At 42.0% G+C, this 17,671-nt stretch overlaps 1 long non-coding RNA gene across 1 annotated transcript; it reads right to left on the bottom strand.

Moving 5' to 3' along the window:
- Nucleotides 1-2,609: 2,609 nt before the first annotated feature.
- LOC140198583 (uncharacterized) lies at nucleotides 2,610-16,796 on the bottom strand. Its single transcript, XR_011886203.1, has 3 exons — nucleotides 16,658-16,796; nucleotides 16,179-16,559; nucleotides 2,610-3,019 (listed from the first exon to the last, which is right to left on the bottom strand). It is a non-coding gene; the product is annotated as an uncharacterized lncRNA (long non-coding RNA).
- Nucleotides 16,797-17,671: the final 875 nt, after the last annotated feature.

Raw genomic sequence — 17,671 nt, 5'->3', positions numbered from 1 at the left:
TGCAGAACCAATACAGGCAAGTGGGATGAGTACAGGCAGGGGTGATGTTCAACATAGATGTGTACGGTGGGGGTGGGGGTTTTGGGGGGGGCACCAGGGCCAGCATCAATGCCACATGCCTCATGTAACTCAAAGTCAAAGTTGTTCCTAATTCACTAAAGAAGCCACATCAGCGTTTCACAATCACCTGCCTGCTAATTGCATTCCTTTCTCATGAGATTAAGCCGCACTATTCACAATTGATGACACTCTGTATTGATTTTACTCAGACAGTTCTTTATAAACTAGTTGGAACTCACCTTGGTCTTTAATGCTGTTTTTCTACTCAGTCATATTCTGGGAAACATTGTGAGCTAGATTCCATAATCTCTGCTGTTAAATCTGTGGCACGAATTCTCTAGATTCCCAGCAAAACTAAATCTATGAACCCACAGATCTCCAGACCTCGGATTTAGCGAGTTCAAAGCCGACTCCCAAAATCTGACTTGAAAGATCAAAAGCAAAGCTCCGACAATTAGGTGCACTCATTTGCTGTCAAACAACAGGAAATTTTGCTGGTACAATATTGCACTCTTTGCCTTCCTCAGGGGAGCTCTGCAGAACGCCAAGCTTTGCACTTTCAGTGTGGGATAATATTTTTGGCAGAGTATGTCACTCACTACAAGTCAGCACATTTATTATGTTAGCTTAAAGGTAATTAGCATAACAGATATATGACTAGCCACAGAATCCAAACAGACAGTGAAAGGCAAAATAAAAGACATCATAGCCAAACCAATCCAAAACATCTAAACGTGTATTATTCCTAAAGTTTCTTCATTTATACATGCGTAAATAAGAACGTCTTCAGAGAATGTATCCTCCCTAAATATTGCAACATGCAACAGTACAGGCCCTTCAGCCTGTGATATTGTGGCAGCCACTATAAATCTACTCCATGATCAAACTACCCTTCCCTCCTACACTGCCTATAAACCTCTATTTTTCTGACATCCATGTGCCCAAGAGTGTTTTAAATTGTGCCAATCTCTACCATTAACCCCAGAGCTGGGTTTCAGGCACCCACCACACTGCATGAAAAACATACCTCTGACATCTTCCCTAATCTTTCCTCCACTCACCCTGAATGGATCTTCTCTGGTCTTTCCACTTCCACCACAGGCAAAAGTTCTATAGCAGAAGACAGAGCAGTGAGTTCAAAATATCGGGTAAGTAAACGTAAGAAAATCGCAAAACTCTTTGCCAAGGGGCGAGGTTGCCAAGACTTAATGTATTGTGTTAAAGGGGGGCTTATTTGGTTTGTATGTCTCTGCTGCAGTAATCCAATGCATCACCAGTCCTGTCACATAAAGCGCTTTTGAATGAGCTGGATACTGAATGGCTGTCTTAAACTCAGAAAATGAATGAGGGTGAACATCTTGCTTGGTCCCACAGGGAACCAGGGTTTAGGAAGAATATGTAAAACTTCAATATTGCATTCAGACATTTCGTATAATAGAGGTTCTTGTAAAAGTCGGGGCTTTGGACATGTTATGACTTCTGCTGAATGTATTCAGAGTATCCTCATTAGTAAGATGAAAATGAGTCATTTAGAAAGTGTTAATGAAGAGGGTAACACTTACCAGTCTTCCTTTCACTTACTAATATAGATCTGAAAAAACGACAATGAGAGACTTATGGCCCATCTCAACTACACTTATCATCTTGACAGAGTTCAGTTGGTTCTTTTGCAAAATGGTTGATGAAGCACATTCTGATCACAATATATTACCTCCTGCAGTGGGAGGGATGCTTTTCCTGCAGTAATTTCACTCAGAACAAACCTGTTGACAAAGGAAAACAGCAGAAAGCTCTATTGTCCATACTTTCTCTCTGTTTTTATTGCCTTTGTACAAGAAATGAGAAGGTGAAGGTTCAGAAACAAAATTTGATGTGGTGAGCATTTTGGGCTTTGTTCCAGTTTCCATGGTAAAGAAAGATTAATTGAGAAACAAGTGAGAATGACACAAAGTTTTAGAGCCATAACAAAACTTTAATTTCATAAATACCAGGAAAGATTGCAATTTCCACATTGGATGTTAGTGATACCTCATGGAATATACATTAAAATTAGGAAGGTCTGCAAGGGTAGATACAGAGAAGATCTTTTCACTTGTATGAGAGTTCAAAAGAATTGTAAATTTAAAGCAGCTTCTAAAAGATCACCATGGAAGTCAAGAGAGAGCTCTTGAATCAGGGAGTAGTTTGAACGAGGAGCTCACTATCACCTGGAGTGGCTCAGGAGATTTAGAAGAAGCCAAAATGGAGGAAGGAACAGCAGAATATCTTGATGAGGTGAACTGAAGGGAGGTGGTACTAACTACAACGTTGACCTTTTGACTACCATTTCTGCAGAACTCTGATACAACGTAAAAGTGAGTGGTTACAGAATTTTCTCAGCAATCAGCAACTTGTATCACAGTCCATGTGGTGTGCTGGAACTGCTCACAAAGAAATTAAAGCATTTCAGGCAAATTCCTGAGGCACCCTACAGTTAGTCCCTGCCCACCATCCCCGCCCCCGACACTAATTGTGGTCACATGCAGATCCAATGATATTTACACTGGAATGACAAACATGGGTAAGAAAGAACATTTAATCCCCTTATAAACTGTAATCAACAAGGATGATGTTAACTGGGATCTCTGAAAAAAAATCATTACAAGGATCAAGCTGGTTTTTTGTAAAGATTTCTTCTGTAGGTCAATCATACAAACCATCTTGAATAAATTCATAGTCACTACTCCCCACCTAGACAGTTCTTCACGGGAGTAAACGAGGAAGCATCCTTAGTTTGCTCTGCTGGGAAGTTCTAGTGGAATCTGCTGGATTTTTCCTGATGGTTAACACCATATTACAGCAGAATGTGGCTTATTAAATCTCAACCTGCACAGGATCTACCTGAGCAGACACACCACAGCAAACGAAGAGGCAGAAAAAGCTGGCAATGGATCACTTTCATCTTCAGATGTATATGAGTCTGAAATTAATACAAATTAGAACATTCGAACATTAGCAAGTTGTTGACAAGAACAGGCCATTCAGCCCAGCAAAGCTTGCCAAATTCCTACTCACATAGCATGTTGAAATAACTCTCGAGTTTAGATTTGAAAGTTTATCAGATACTACTCGCAACTACACCACTAGGTAGTTTGCTCCATGTGTCCATAACTCGCTGTGTAAAGAAATGCTTCCTGATGTTAGTCTGAAATCTTCCCTTAACTAGTGCCCACCCATGGCCCCGGGTATTTGTTAATGGATTAATTTTAAACTAGCAGCTGGCATCCACCTTATTTATACCCTTAATGACCTTGAATACTTCTATCATGTCTCCTCTCATTCTGTGTCTACTTCGGCTGAAAAGATTTAATTCTTCCAATCTTTCTTCATCGCTCATACCCTGTGGAGCTGGAATGAGTCCAGTCGCCCTGCTCTGAACTCTCTCCAGTGCCTTCACATCCCTCACACAATATGGAGAGCAAAATTGCACACAGTACTCAATTGTGTGGCCTCACAAGTGCATTGTACAGCTTAAGGAGAATGTCTCTAGACTTGAACTCCACTGAGCGCATTATACAGCCTACATTCTATTAGCCTTCTGTGCAATTATGGGGTTGGAGATTGGAGATTGCACTTATGGGGACCTGTTGCTAGAATATGCAATTTGATGCAATATCTATCAATGGCTCTTCAATATAGTGTACACTTTGTTTTCTGCCTGAATAATAATAGATCTAGTGCCTGATACCAATTCCCCAAATTTATCAAACAGAAACTTTCACCAATAGTTCAATATTGACTTCTCCAGCTTCAAGTGACTTGCATGTTATTTTTTCCTGTACCTGAACAGGCCACTTTTGCCATCCCTTCTGGCCACGTACCAATAGGCCTGTATTATCACTTTACTCTATTACCAGAAGGATGTAGAGGCTTTGGAGAGGCTGCAGAAGAGGTTCAGCAGGATGATGCCTGGATTAGAGAGTATTAGCTATAAGAAGAGATTGAAGAGATTCAGTTTGTACTTTTCTGGTGACCTGATAGAAGCATATAAAATTATTTGATGCAAAGATAAGGTAGATAGTAAGAGTTTTTTCCCCAAAGACTAGAGGGCATTTGTTTAATGTGAGAAAGGGGACAGTTTAAAGGAGATTTGCAAGTTTTATTTAGACAGAGTGGTATGCAACCGAAATGTAAAGTCAGGCAAGTTGTGGAAGCATTTAGACAGTCACATGAACAGACAGGGGTATATATCGTGGAGGGATATGAACCATGTGCAGGCAGATGAGATTAGTTTGGCACAGACATCATGAGCCTAAGGATCTGCTTCTGTGCTGTTCTATGCTCTTTGACTTCAGCACATTAGCAACACATCACACAAAAGATCTTAACTATCCACCCAATTACAAATGTCCCCTTCATTCCACCCATCGTCCTCCTCCATCTCCTCTGCTGTCCAGACTTTCTCTCTTTCTCAGTTCTGATGAAAGATCTTTGGTCTCATATTCAGACCTCTTGTGGGATTTTATCAAAGGCTTATACTTGTCTTCAGTACTGCTAGCTTAAAAAACGTCATTCCTCCTTCTGCAGACAGCATAACAGCTTTGTGAAGCCCATGTTGGCGATAGCGATTGTTGTCTCCACCGTGCTTAGTTTGTTTGGTGCTGTATTAAATTAATGATTGTGCAAAGAAATTGCCATTTGCTCATAGGGTCATATAGCACAGAAACTGTGCTGTCGGCCCAATTTAGCTGCACTGATCATATAGTCTTCCAGTGCTAATCCCATTTGCCCACCGTCCTATCAGTGAGAAACTTGCCTCTCACATTAAACCTATTGCCTATAGTTTAAGATTCCCATATCCTGCAAAAAAGACCATGGCCATCAACCCTATACACATCCTTCTTGATTCCGTAAACCCCTCAGCCTCCTTTGCTCCAGAGAAAAAATAGTCCCAGTCTATCCAGCCTCTCCTTATAACTATGCTCTCCTGTGCCGACAACATCCTTGTGAGCGAGTAGATCAGCATGCAGGTACAACTGCCCAACACATCAGCAGCACCGGCCTACCCGCCGTCAAACATACATACAGAAAGATGACGGAAAAGTGGTAGCACTGCGATGAAGGATCACACCCGCTCTGCTACGGACTGTCTGGCCCACTCCCATCAGGAAGGAGGGTCCGCAGCATTCACACTGGGACAACTCAACTCAAAAACAGTTACTTGCCCCAAACCGTCAGGCTGATCAACACCTCCACCCCACCACTATAAATACATCACCTGGTGTTACTTTATATACATATAATCTGTCTATATATGTAACAATTACTTGTACATTGAGTTTTATGGATTGCTTTTATATTTATATTTATTGTGGGTTTTTTGCTTTTTTCAGTTGTATTCTGTATGCTTATTGTGTTTTTTATGCTGCATTGGATCCAGAGAAACATTCATTTTGTTCTCCTTTACAGTCCTGTACTGAAGAGTGACAATAAACTAGAGTGAATCTTGAACCTGAAATATTCAGTCTTGAGACTTTACTGCACCCTCTCCAGTTTAATTAAAGGTTGCAGGCCAAGAAGGAAAAGAGTGCGATCATTTTGGAAATCAATTGTTCAGCCATCACCCAATGGATTTAACTGGAATTTTGCAGACTGACTGTTCATCAAAGTGACCCAGAATTGAGCTGGTGGTGAAACACACCATGGGCTGAACCTTATTGGACCATCAATGCATGGGACACTGTCCACTGTCCACTGTCTCTCAGGACCAGTCATTAGGAACTACCTTGCTGAGCTAAAGCATTCAGAGGAGAGGTCTGCATGTCAGAAGGGTTTCCAGTGATGCACAGAGGGAGCTGTCAAACCCAAACTACTATTAAGGGTAGTACAGATTAAAACTATCTAGTCTGACACCCATAGGACCACAGAAATTACTGCTGATCACCCTGCCCTGCCCTGCCCCCCACACACACTGAGCGGACAGCTGTTCTATTAAGTGCGGACACTCCTGCATCAATTAACAATAACAAGAACTGACTATAATGTAAATTTTCCATAAGCCAGAAACTACTGACTGAGATCACGAAGCCTGCACTAGGGGGATAATTCGCTATAGGTTACTTCAGGTCTTAGTTAATTTTAGATTTTAATTAATATTAATTGATTATCACAAATCTGTACTACAGATTCAAAGCATGATAGGTCTCAGGAGTTGCTGGACTAGAGAGTTTCAAAACGTGTACATAGGGAAAACAATATTTCATCTATAAAAGTATATGAAAAATTTTATCTAAAAGAGTCTGACAGCGAGAGGGCTGAGAATGTGCTTCCACTTGAAGGACAGTCTAGAACTAGGCTTCACTGGTTGGCCCATTGCAGAGCCTTGAACCTAGGCAGATGATTTACTCTGAGATGGTTGTGAGCCTCTTCCTTTGATGGGCAGTGGAAGTAGACAGGTAACATCACAGCCTGCTATGGAAATTCCAGAACATTGGAATGCAAGAGGCTACGGAAAACAGTGGGCTCAGCCAGTTCCATCCAGGGCACAGCTCTCTTCACCATTGAGGACATCGATAAGAGATGATAGAAACATAGAAAATAGGTGCAGGAGTAGGCCATTCGGCCCTTCGAGCCTGCACCGCCATTTATTATGATCATGGCTGATCATCCAACACAGAACCCCGCCCCAGCCTTCCCTCCATACCCCCTGACCCCCGTAGCCACAAGGGCCATATCTAACTCCCTCTTAAATATAGCCAATGAACTGGCCTCAACTGTTTCCTGTGGCAGAGAATTCCACAGATTCACCACTCTCTGTGTGAAGAAGTTTTTCCTAATCTCGGTCCTAAAAGGCTTCCCCTCTATCCTCAAACTGTGACCCCTCATTCTGGACTTCCCCAACATCGGGAACAATCTTCCTGCATCTAGCCTGTCCAATTCCTTTAGGATCTTATACGTTTCAATCAGATCCCCCCTCAATCTTCTAAATTCCAACGAGTACAAGCCCAGTTCATCCAGTCTTTCTTCATATGAAAGTCCTGCCATCCCAGGAATCAATCTGGTGAACCTTCTTTGTACTCCTTCTATGGCAAGGATGTCTTTCCTCAGATTAGGGGACCAAAACTGCACACAATACTCCAGATGATGTCTCAGGAAGGAGGCATCCATCATCAGGGTGCCCCACCATCTGGGCCATGGCCTCTTTTCGATACTGCAGGAAGTACAGGAGCTTGAAGACTCACACCTCAAGCTTCAGCAACAATTTCTTCTCCAATGCCATCAGGCTTTTGAATCCTAACACTACCTTAGACTACATTTCTTTCTTCTTGTTCTCACCTTGCATTAATGTCATGATGTTTATTTTATCATGTTATTTATGTATAATCTAAGTTTATGTTAACTTAGTTTGTAATGTACTGTGCTGCTGCTGCATAAAGTGATTTTTCAATGCAATAATACCCTGTGTATGCTGCCTGCAACTATAAATTTGATATTTGAATATTGAGGTATGGAGCTATTTTTTGAGCAATGGATTGAAGAGTTACAGTGGGAACGAGAAATTGCTGTTACAGTCAGAACAGTCACAATATTATTAAATACGAGCCAGGGTCAGGTACAGCTATAGAAGCAGCTAAAAATTTATAATTGCATTTGTTAAAGTAAATTGAAATAACAAATGAAAAGAACTTATCTTCCCCTCTGGATTTTGTCAATTTCCCCATAGCTGCCATGGAAAGGAATGGGAGTTGCTGACCCTCAGCTGGAACAATAAATGTAAATATATGTAAATCTGTACGGTGAATAAAGTTGATCTCTGATCCTTGACCTTTAATGCTTAATTTACCAGTGAAATCGGGACTAAGATTTACCTTTCGAGAGAAAGTATGAGTTGTTAGATGGCTGACACTCCCAATAAATCTCCCAATACCTTCAATGAGCCTCAGCACTCATTCCCACTTGGCCAACAGAAGGCCAGTAACAATACTACTACAGGCAGAGAGCAGCACAAAAAGAAGTGACAGAAAGAACCCAATCTTGGCTTAATGACATTATAAATTACCACAAAGAGTAGCCTCCTATTTATGTCCAAACATGCAACAAGGCAGTTTCACTCAACAGAACCAAAGCCTTCATTGCACATGTTATATACTTTGAGGCATGATATTGTATTAGAATCGAGGGTCATGGTGAAGTTGAGCCAAAATTCTTATTGAGCAGCAATGCACTCTCAAGAGGGCCATATCATCTTCTCCTGGTTCTACTTCTCATGTTGAGTTCATTTTAACTACCTGCATACTTACAAAAAATATTAATCAAAGCTTTTGCCAGTCCAGGTGAGTTTGGGGTTCAAGTCCCACTTCTGGTTATTGGGTACAAACTTTACGTCCTCTGCTTCAGTTCATTACTGAGGGAGGGCTGCACCACAGGAGGTAAGAATGAAAGACGAAGGATCAGTTTTATTTGTTAGATACAGTGGTATGCAAGAGTTTGGGCACCCCTTGTCAAAATTTCTGTTACTGTGAATAGCTAAGCGAGTAAAAGATTTCCAAAAGGCATAAAGTTAAAGATGACACATTTCTTTAATATTTTAAGCAAGAAAACTTTTTATTTCCATCTTTTACAGTTTCAAAATAACAATAAAGGAAAAGGACCCGAATCAAAAGTTTGGGCACCCTGCATGGCAGTAACACCCCCTTTGGCAAGTATCACAGCTTGTAAACGCTTTTTGTAACCAGCTAAGAGTTTTTCAATTCTTGTTTGGGGGATTTTCACCTATTCTTCCTTGCAAAAGGATTCTAGTTCTGTGAGAGTCTTGGGATGTCTTGCATGCACTGCTCTTTTGAGGTCTATCCACAGTTTTTCGATGATGTTTAGGTCGGGGGACTGTGAGGGCCATGGCAAAACCTTCAGCTTGCACCTCTTGAGGTAGTCCATTGTGGATTTTGAGGTGTGTTTAGGTTCATTATCCTGTTGCAGAAGCCATCCTCTTTTCATCTTAAGCCAAAAAGTTCTTTTCAAAAGGTTCAAAGAAACATCTAAACAAGCCTGATGCATTTTGGAAACAAGTCCTGTGGACTACTGAAGTTAAAATAAAACTTTTTGACTGCAACGAGCAAAGGTATGTTTGGAGAAAAAAGGGTGCAGAATTTCATGAAAAGAACCCCTCTCTAACTGTTAAACACAGGGGTGGATCGATCATGCTTTGGGCTTGTGTTGCAGCCAGTGGCATGGGGAACATTTACTGGTAGAAGAAAGAATGAATACAATTAAATACCAGCAAATTCTGGAAACAAACATCACACCGTCTGTAAAAAAGCCGAAGATGAAAAGAGGATGGCTTCTACAACAGGATAATGAACCTAAGCACACCTCAAAATCTATAATATCTACAATGGACTACCTCAAAAGGTGCAAGCTAAAGGTTTTGCCATGGCCCTCACAGTCCCCTGAGCTAAACATCATCGAGAATCTGTGGATAGACCTCAAAAGAGCAGTGCATGCAAGACGGCCACTTTTGCATGCCACTGTGTGTGTGTGTGTGTGTATATATATATATGTATGTATGTGTGTGTGTGTGTATTGGGATCAGGTCATGGGTTTGTTTATATATATATACATATGATATCGCCATTTGTTGGGAGGGGGGCAATTTTAAAAAAAGGCATCCATTAGTCTTGCGAGACCATGGATCTGCGCCTGGAAAGTCTTCACTCTCCAGGGCGCAGGCCTGGGCAAGGTTGTATGGAAGCCCATGCTGCAAGTCTCCCCTCTCCACAACACCAATGTTGTCCAAGGGAAGGGCATACAGCTTGGCACCAGTGTTGTCACAGAGCAATGTGTGATTAAGTGCCTTGCTCAAGGACAGAACACGTTCCCGCGGCTGGACTCGAACTAGGGGGTCAGTAAAGTGCACTTTACACTCGTATTGATTTTTGTTGACTCCTACAATGCTGTCTATGTTGGCAGTATAAAATTGTTCCAGCGTTCCATGCCAGCACTGCACAGCGTACAACCTGCTGTACACCTGTCCCTGTACTGTACATCGGGCAATACAGCACATTGCAACAGCACATTCAGGAGAACTTTGCCTGTTCAAAAGGGGTTGAGCTGCAAGGCACATGAGGAGCAGTAGATAAATGTAGCAATTATTTCACTTGAATAACTCCTTTGATATGTTTTTATTTTAAATCAGTATTATGAATGCAGGCAGAATTGCACAAAATAAAATAACATATTCTAGGCCATCAGTACAGTGCCATAACGACTAAGTGGTGATACTTGCCAGAGGTCACGAGTTCAAATTCAACTAGGTCAAGACGTGAAACTGAATTCAGTGAGTGTGGTTGTTAGTGGACTGGCACTGGGAAAGAAAACACAAATGATCCTTCTGAATGCCTGTTTACTTCAGTAAGGTTCTTCATGATACAAATCTTGCTCCAGCTTCTTTGCTTGCTCTACATAAAATTTAATCGAGTACAGCTGATTCAAAATGCCCTCAGGGTAATTGGGATCAGGTCATGGGTGAAGATATAAAAAAACTGGAACTGCTGTAAATCTAATATAAAAACAGACGAGGCTGGAGATACTCAGCAGGTCAAATAGTATCTGTGGTAAGAGACAGAGTCAACATTTCGACAGAACCTTGACCAGTTCTGATGAAAGCTAATCAGCCTGAAATATTGACTCCCTCCATAGACGCTGACTGACCTGCAACCTTCAACATCTCCAACCTTGTCTGTTTTGTATCACTGGTCACCAAGACTGCTTTGCTAATCAAACAAATCAAATTCAAATCAAATCAAATCAAATTTGTTTACTTATCATTCAACCATGCACAAATACAGCCAAATGAAGCAGCGTGCCTCTGGGGCCAAAATGCAAAACATACACAGCACATCCAAAACAGCAAGTAAAAAAACATAGTCACGCAAAAAACATATATATAGCCTGAGCAATGTGTTCTGCAGATTTATGGTGCAGATTCCCAGCAGTGGGCACATGCAATCCAGCCTGTCATTCCACTAATGGGAGAGGGCAGCCCCCAACCGAGCACAGACACTATGCTACACCACTTCAAGCGTGTCCCGTTCTGGACTTCAGCAGCAGGAAACCCCTCGGCTTGAGACCTATTCCTGGCTATCATCAAGGCCATGCAGCTCCCCCGCCATCTATCACGCCACCAAACAAGGGAAACAGGCCTGTGGCATCTTACATTACCTATGTCCAGCAGGGTCTTGCAATCACAAGAGAAATGTCCAAGACAATTACCCACAGTTAAGCCTGGTTTATATTTCTGTGTTAACTGGACGCCGTAACCTACGCAAGTGGCCTACGCGCGTTGTGAGCATTTATACTTGTGCGTTTGTGTGTCTGCGTCACTCGGCAATTCACGCATGTCATACATGCGCACTCATCCATCCGTGCAAGGCTTCATGGTCATGGTAGTCTCGGGGTAAACAAGACGAGAGCGTCTTTTTTTGTGCGAAATGTGTCCTCCATAATTTCGGCGGTCTGTAAAGCTTTATGGAAAGCATTGTAGCCAGAGTTCCTTCCCTGTCCTTCAGTCGCCCAATGGGAAGCTACTGCAGCCTAGGATGACATGCGATGCTACCAAGCCGACCAATCACAGTTGTTGTGTTCTGCGTTGCCGTGACACGTGGTTACATTTTCGGAGAGGTGCTCGTCGCAGCAACGCAGACTCTCCAGTAAGGTTCCGCATCGAATTTGCGGAGGGTTTGCGGCAACGCAGACCTTACAGCGACGCGTTGACGCAGAAGTATAAACCAGGCTTTACACTGCACACCGTCTTCTCGCACCAATTCTGATGCCTTTAGTGCCTCCTGCAACAGGCAGCAACAAGGTATGCACCCAGTGCAGCACCTCCACAATGAGCAGTTCACTGATGGGGTCAACTTGCAGTACCCGAAGCTCTTGGAATCCAGCATTGCTATCATAAAAACAGACATTTAACAAAGAAAAAAATACCTCTGGTTGGCCTTCCAGACTTCCTCCCCCCTCCTGATCCACCCACCTTCCACCTCACCTGGCTTCACCTATCACCTGCCAAATTGTGCTCCTTCCCCTCCCCCACCATTTTATTTTTGCTTCTTCCCTCTTCCTTTCCAGTCCTGATGAAGAGTTGAGGCCCAACATGCTGACTGTTTATTCCTCTCCATAGATGCTGCCTGACCTGCTGAGTTCCTCCAGCATTTTGTGTGTGTGTGTGTTGCGTTAATTTATTGTTGGTGGGGCCTGCAAGAAATTATGGAAGTGTTTCTCCTTACTGGAATCTGGGGCTCGATAGAAAGCTGCAATTGCTATTGAGGAGTTTTGCATTTACAAAGTGATGAAGAATGTTGTGTCACTGTGGTGTTATGACCCTGCAATTACCACATTATACTACTACATTTCCCTCTGGGCAATAAGGACACTGAATTGGGAAGGAAGTCTTAAATCCAAGAGGACTAGGTTCACTGATCTACCTGGACCTTGTAGATTTAGCAAAGTTCGTTTTGGCATCATCAGTACTTGGTGAATGGACCTTGCCCTATTTTATTAAATTGAAAGTTTCTCCCGCCTCCGTTGTTCTAAAACCATTCTACCACAAAGTAAGCTGTGAAAAAGAATACTTCGTTCTCTGAATGTTTGTTACCCATTCGTCATCGGTGGTTGTTTGCCATCTTATGATTTTGGCAACTGAGTCAAACAGTTACTTGATTAGTAACAGCGGGTATATGATTCTTATTTTAATCCAGTCATGCTTTGGCATCCCACGCACATGTGATATTCATGTAAATTGAGTTACTGCAAAGCACAAGCCAGGTCCTTCAGAAAATGAGATGAGTATACATGGTGACCCAGTGGTCAACATGGAAATGGTGGGCCAGAGTGTCTGTACTCCATAAATTTATTACTCTAAAATTTGAGACCCACATTATGATACCATTTCCAGTATTTGCTACCAAACAATTAGCATAAGTTTTGTGGCATTGAGAATGAGATTGTCTGGGGCTGGTAAGAACAAATGAATGTGAGAATGTCAGCAATTGATGATCAGAATTGTCACATTCAGTGTGACTAAAGACATACTTCACACCCAGGCTCTTTTGCATATTCTTACAACCAGCTAATAAACAGCAGAGATGGGGCTGCTCCTCCACAAAGGTCAGGGAATATACGGGTATGACTCAACCCTCAAAAGTACTACCCACACCTCAATACCACAAAAGCTTTGAGGCTTTGAAGTGGGCATCCATCTTCTCTACCAAATTTATTCCACTCCACTTAGATCGCTGGCTTGTTTTCACAACAAAGATATTCTGTCTTTATTACTTCACTTCCTGGCATTCAGTAGTAACGGCAGAACTTTTTCATGAGGTCAGAACTCTTTATGGTTGATATCAAAAGTTACTACAACTGCCAATCACTCGAAAGCTGACCTTTCTCATTGCCTCTCAACAACTATATCAAGACCCACATTAGAGACTGATGAAGTGACAGAAAAACATGTTTACCACTTTCAGTAGACTACTCTTCACTGCAGGAGCTTACAGTTCATGTCCAACCTTATTTATGAAGCTTCCTACACATGCAGTTTTACATTCTCTGTCATGTACAGTATGCTTATGGGCTTCCAGTTCTATTATATCCCTGCGTGGTCAGAAGCACAAAGTAAGCTGAGCAGAACAAAATGTTGACTGGAAAAGGATCATTCACTGGCAGCTCTTGCCTGCAACTCTGTGCCTGGTCAGTGGAAATAAAAAACACTTCATTAAAACAGAAGTTGCTGGAAACACTCAGCAGGTAAGACAGCATCTGTGGAGAGAGGCACAGAGTTAACGTTGCTGGTCAGAGACCCTTCCATACAAAATAGGGAGATGAATCTGTGGAATTCATTGCCACAGACAGCAGTGGAGGCCATGTCATTGGGTATATTTAAAACAGTGGTTGATAGGTTCTTAGTTGTAAGGGTGTCAAAGTTATGGGGAGAAGGTAGGATAACAGAGTTGAGAGGGACAATAAATTAGCCATGGTCAAAAGGGGGAGCAGACTTGATGGGACAAATGGCCTAATTATGCACCTATGTCTTATGGTCTTACGCTGAGTGTTTCTGGTTTACTCTATTTTATTTCAGATTTTCATCATCTGCAGTTTTGTTGATTTTCTAAACCCATTCTGCACTTATGTTACTAAAGAGAATTAAAGTTTGGAAGGACAGTACACTGCAACTTCAATGCCTCATCTTGATTCACAGACCAGGAGAATTTTAGACATGCAGTTCCAGTTTAGTACTGAAGACCAACAAGGCACTTGCTGCTCCCTCAGTGTAGGTGTCCACCATTGTACAACCAGTTCTCAGATCTTTCAGCTCATGAGCAGACACAGAATATATTGTTGCCATATGGGACAGAGAAATTAACTGAAAATGTTTTGAAGATAAATCTCTGAGTTTAATGCAGAAGGCATTTGTGTTTGGGTTACAGGAGCGTTGGGAAGAATCCATTTGGAGCTTGCTCCAAGGATGTACTGGAAACCTGATTATTCATTATGCTGAGCTCACCAAGTTCCGTTCCCACTGAATGGAATATGCAGATCATGTCCTCATTTGAGTGTATTGCAAGCAATCAAAGGCAAATGTGTCCCCTGCTCTTTAATCTCATTAGTTTCAATACCAGGAATACCTGGCAAAGGATTATGTGTTGCAACCATTACATAATTTCATCCTGGTCTTTTTATGACCGATGGTACAGAGGCTGGGACATAAGTAGGACATTTTGGCTTTCATTGCACCAATATCCTCCACGGTGAGACCCAACAAATGTAAGCTCTTCTCTGGGGCAGGATCTGCTGATGAATCAGAGTGGCCTTTCTTCCCTATTCTTTTCTTTTGTAATTTATGATGGCCCTAACTTACTACTCATGGTATTTCAATTCCGCGCCCCCCCCGCCACCATTCACTTTTATGGATATGTGTGAACTGATCACTGATATAAAGGCATAACTAAATGCTTTAAGGATATAACTGCTAATATAGATGAGAGAAATTGGTATTATACAGCAACCCACAAAATCTTGATAAAAATTCCTAGCAAAATACTCTGAAGAACCTAGGATGCACATCCTCAACTCTATGTGTACCCACGTTGCTTCGGAGTATTTTGTTGGAAATGTTATCAAATGATTTCTGGAAAGCCAAAACACAGAAGCAATTATTGAGGGGTAAGAGATAAGGGTAATAGATATGAATTCTGTTTAGCAGGAAGGACTAGCGAGGCCCCGATTATCGGTACTGATGCCACTGATTTTCAACGAAGTTATAAATTGCTTTACGCTAATGGAAGATGCCTAATTTACTGACAACCCTCAATAATGCTGGAGGGACATTGAGAGGTTAACACTGTCTGCATGAGATCCATTGTTGGCAAAGGTGGGAAAACATCGGAACACAAATCAGAACATCTTCCAAATGGTGGAAAACTAGTCTCTTTGGAGGAACATGAATTAAGCATTACTCTCCATGTAGAGAAATTAATAAAGATTATTGGGTAAGGCACATAAAGCTTAATGGGCCTGGGAGAAGTAGTTAAGTTACAGCTGTACTGAGCTTTGGCTACATTCACTGGAGGATGATTTTCAGTTCTGGGCACAGACACAGTTCCTTTGCAGGGCGATTAACGTGTATTCACCTAAGTGACCCTGAAGGGTGGAAACCAGGTCTACTTTCACCTGAGCACAGAAGATTAAGATCTGATTGAGTTGCTTCAAGTAGTTAGATATGTTGATAGGGAAACCATTTTGCTCAAAAAAAGTGGCGTCCATCATTAAAGGCCCCCCTCAGCCAGGGCAAACCCTCTTCTGATGGCTACCGTCATGGAGGAGGTACAGGAGCATGAAGACACACACACACAGCATCTCAGGAACAGTTTCTGTTCCTCCACCAAAAGATCTCTGAATGGGCAATAAACCCACGAACACCACCTCAGCATTCTTCCTCTCTCTTTTTGCATTGCTTATTTAATTTAATTTTCTTCTTTTTATATACACTTCTTATTGTAATTTATGGTTTTTATTATTAGTGATTGCAATGTACTGCTGCCGCAAAACAACACATTTCACAACATATGCTCGTGATACTAAACCTGATTCTGGTTTCTCTGGTGGCTGTAAGCTTCAGGTCAGAGCTGAATTGCTCAGGAAGGTCTTGAGAAGCACTCCTTCCCATAAAGTGGATGGGAACCTGGAACCATCTCCCCGCTGAGCGAGGTCATAAAGTAAGGGAACTGGGAGCGAGGAATATGTTCAGCGTCAGGAGGAACTGGACGAGCTGCTCATAGGATAGTGATGAGGAAGCCAACAGCCAGCCAGCTGCATGTGTGCAACAATACAGCACCTGCTCCAGCATGCAGTGGTTTGCTTCCAAAAGCCGTACAGTCAACAAGTATCCCAGAGTATTCAGGAACCTGCTTCATGATGGGAATTAGATTATAAGTGCCGGCAGTACTCGGAAAGTCAGGCAGCGTCTGTAAAGGTAGAAAGTTAAACCTCAGGTTGACACGCTTCTATCACATCTGCACTAACAGAAAATTGTAGACTTGAAATGTTACCTTTGCTGTCTGACCTGATTAATTCTTCCAGCGTTTCCATTTTTATTGCTGCAAGAGAGGTGGCTGCTTCAGGACAGGATGCTAGGAATAGGCGATCAATGAAAAACTAACCTCTCACCACCAGTCAGCTACTTCGGAACCCAGTTTGCCCAGGGTGAAAGGTCAAGGTTCCCATTCACTGCAGAAGTCAATCCCTTATTACCATGACTTAACTTGATGGTGGAAATTCCCCAGTCTTCACTCCCCGGGGACGTAACACCCACTGTAAACCAGCTGTGCTCCGCCCCATTTTACAGTCTGAGACAGAGCAGGATTTACCTAAATTAAAGCAGGAGTTCCGAGGCAAGTCTGGAGTAACTAATTGGATTTTTGTTTAATTACTTCCCCTTGTAGAAAATCACTCACTTTTATTCCTCTTGAACTGATTGGATCCTATGGATCTTTCCTGCAATAAACTTCCTCCCAAACAGGCTGTAGAAAGAAATTCACATCTGTTCCAGTCCAGTATAAAACAGTGCTGACAGACTGTGTAACAGGAGAGCCCTGCTCCCAGACAGGAGGAATGTGGTAATGAAAAACACTCACTTAAAAAGGTCAGGCAGTCTAAAAATAAACCAGGAAAGCTTGTTTTTCTAGACAGAGTCTGCAAACCACAATCCTTGCTACATTTTCTTCTGCAAGAGTCTGATTGGATTTATTGAAGCAAACACTGGCAACATATATCACATACACATTCAGACAGGGACCTAATAAAATTCCTCATTCCCCAACACTCCACTTGAAATTTTGCCTTTCCTCTCCCACCTTCAGCATCAGCAGTAACTTGCGTGTATAAAAATCACTCATCTCAACACTGAACCGACTCCACAACCTATGGATTCACTTTCAAAGACTCCACAACTCATGTTCTCACTATTATTTATTTACTTTTTGATATTATTTGTACAATTTATCTTCTTTTGCACATTGGTTTCTTTGTCAGTCCGTGTTATTTATAGCTTTTCATTAATTCTATTGTATGGCTTTAC

Source organism: Mobula birostris, chromosome 6 (assembly GCF_030028105.1).
Source record: "Mobula birostris isolate sMobBir1 chromosome 6, sMobBir1.hap1, whole genome shotgun sequence".
Lineage (NCBI taxonomy): Eukaryota > Metazoa > Chordata > Chondrichthyes > Myliobatiformes > Myliobatidae > Mobula > Mobula birostris.
This window is presented reverse-complemented; position numbering and strand designations above follow the sequence as displayed.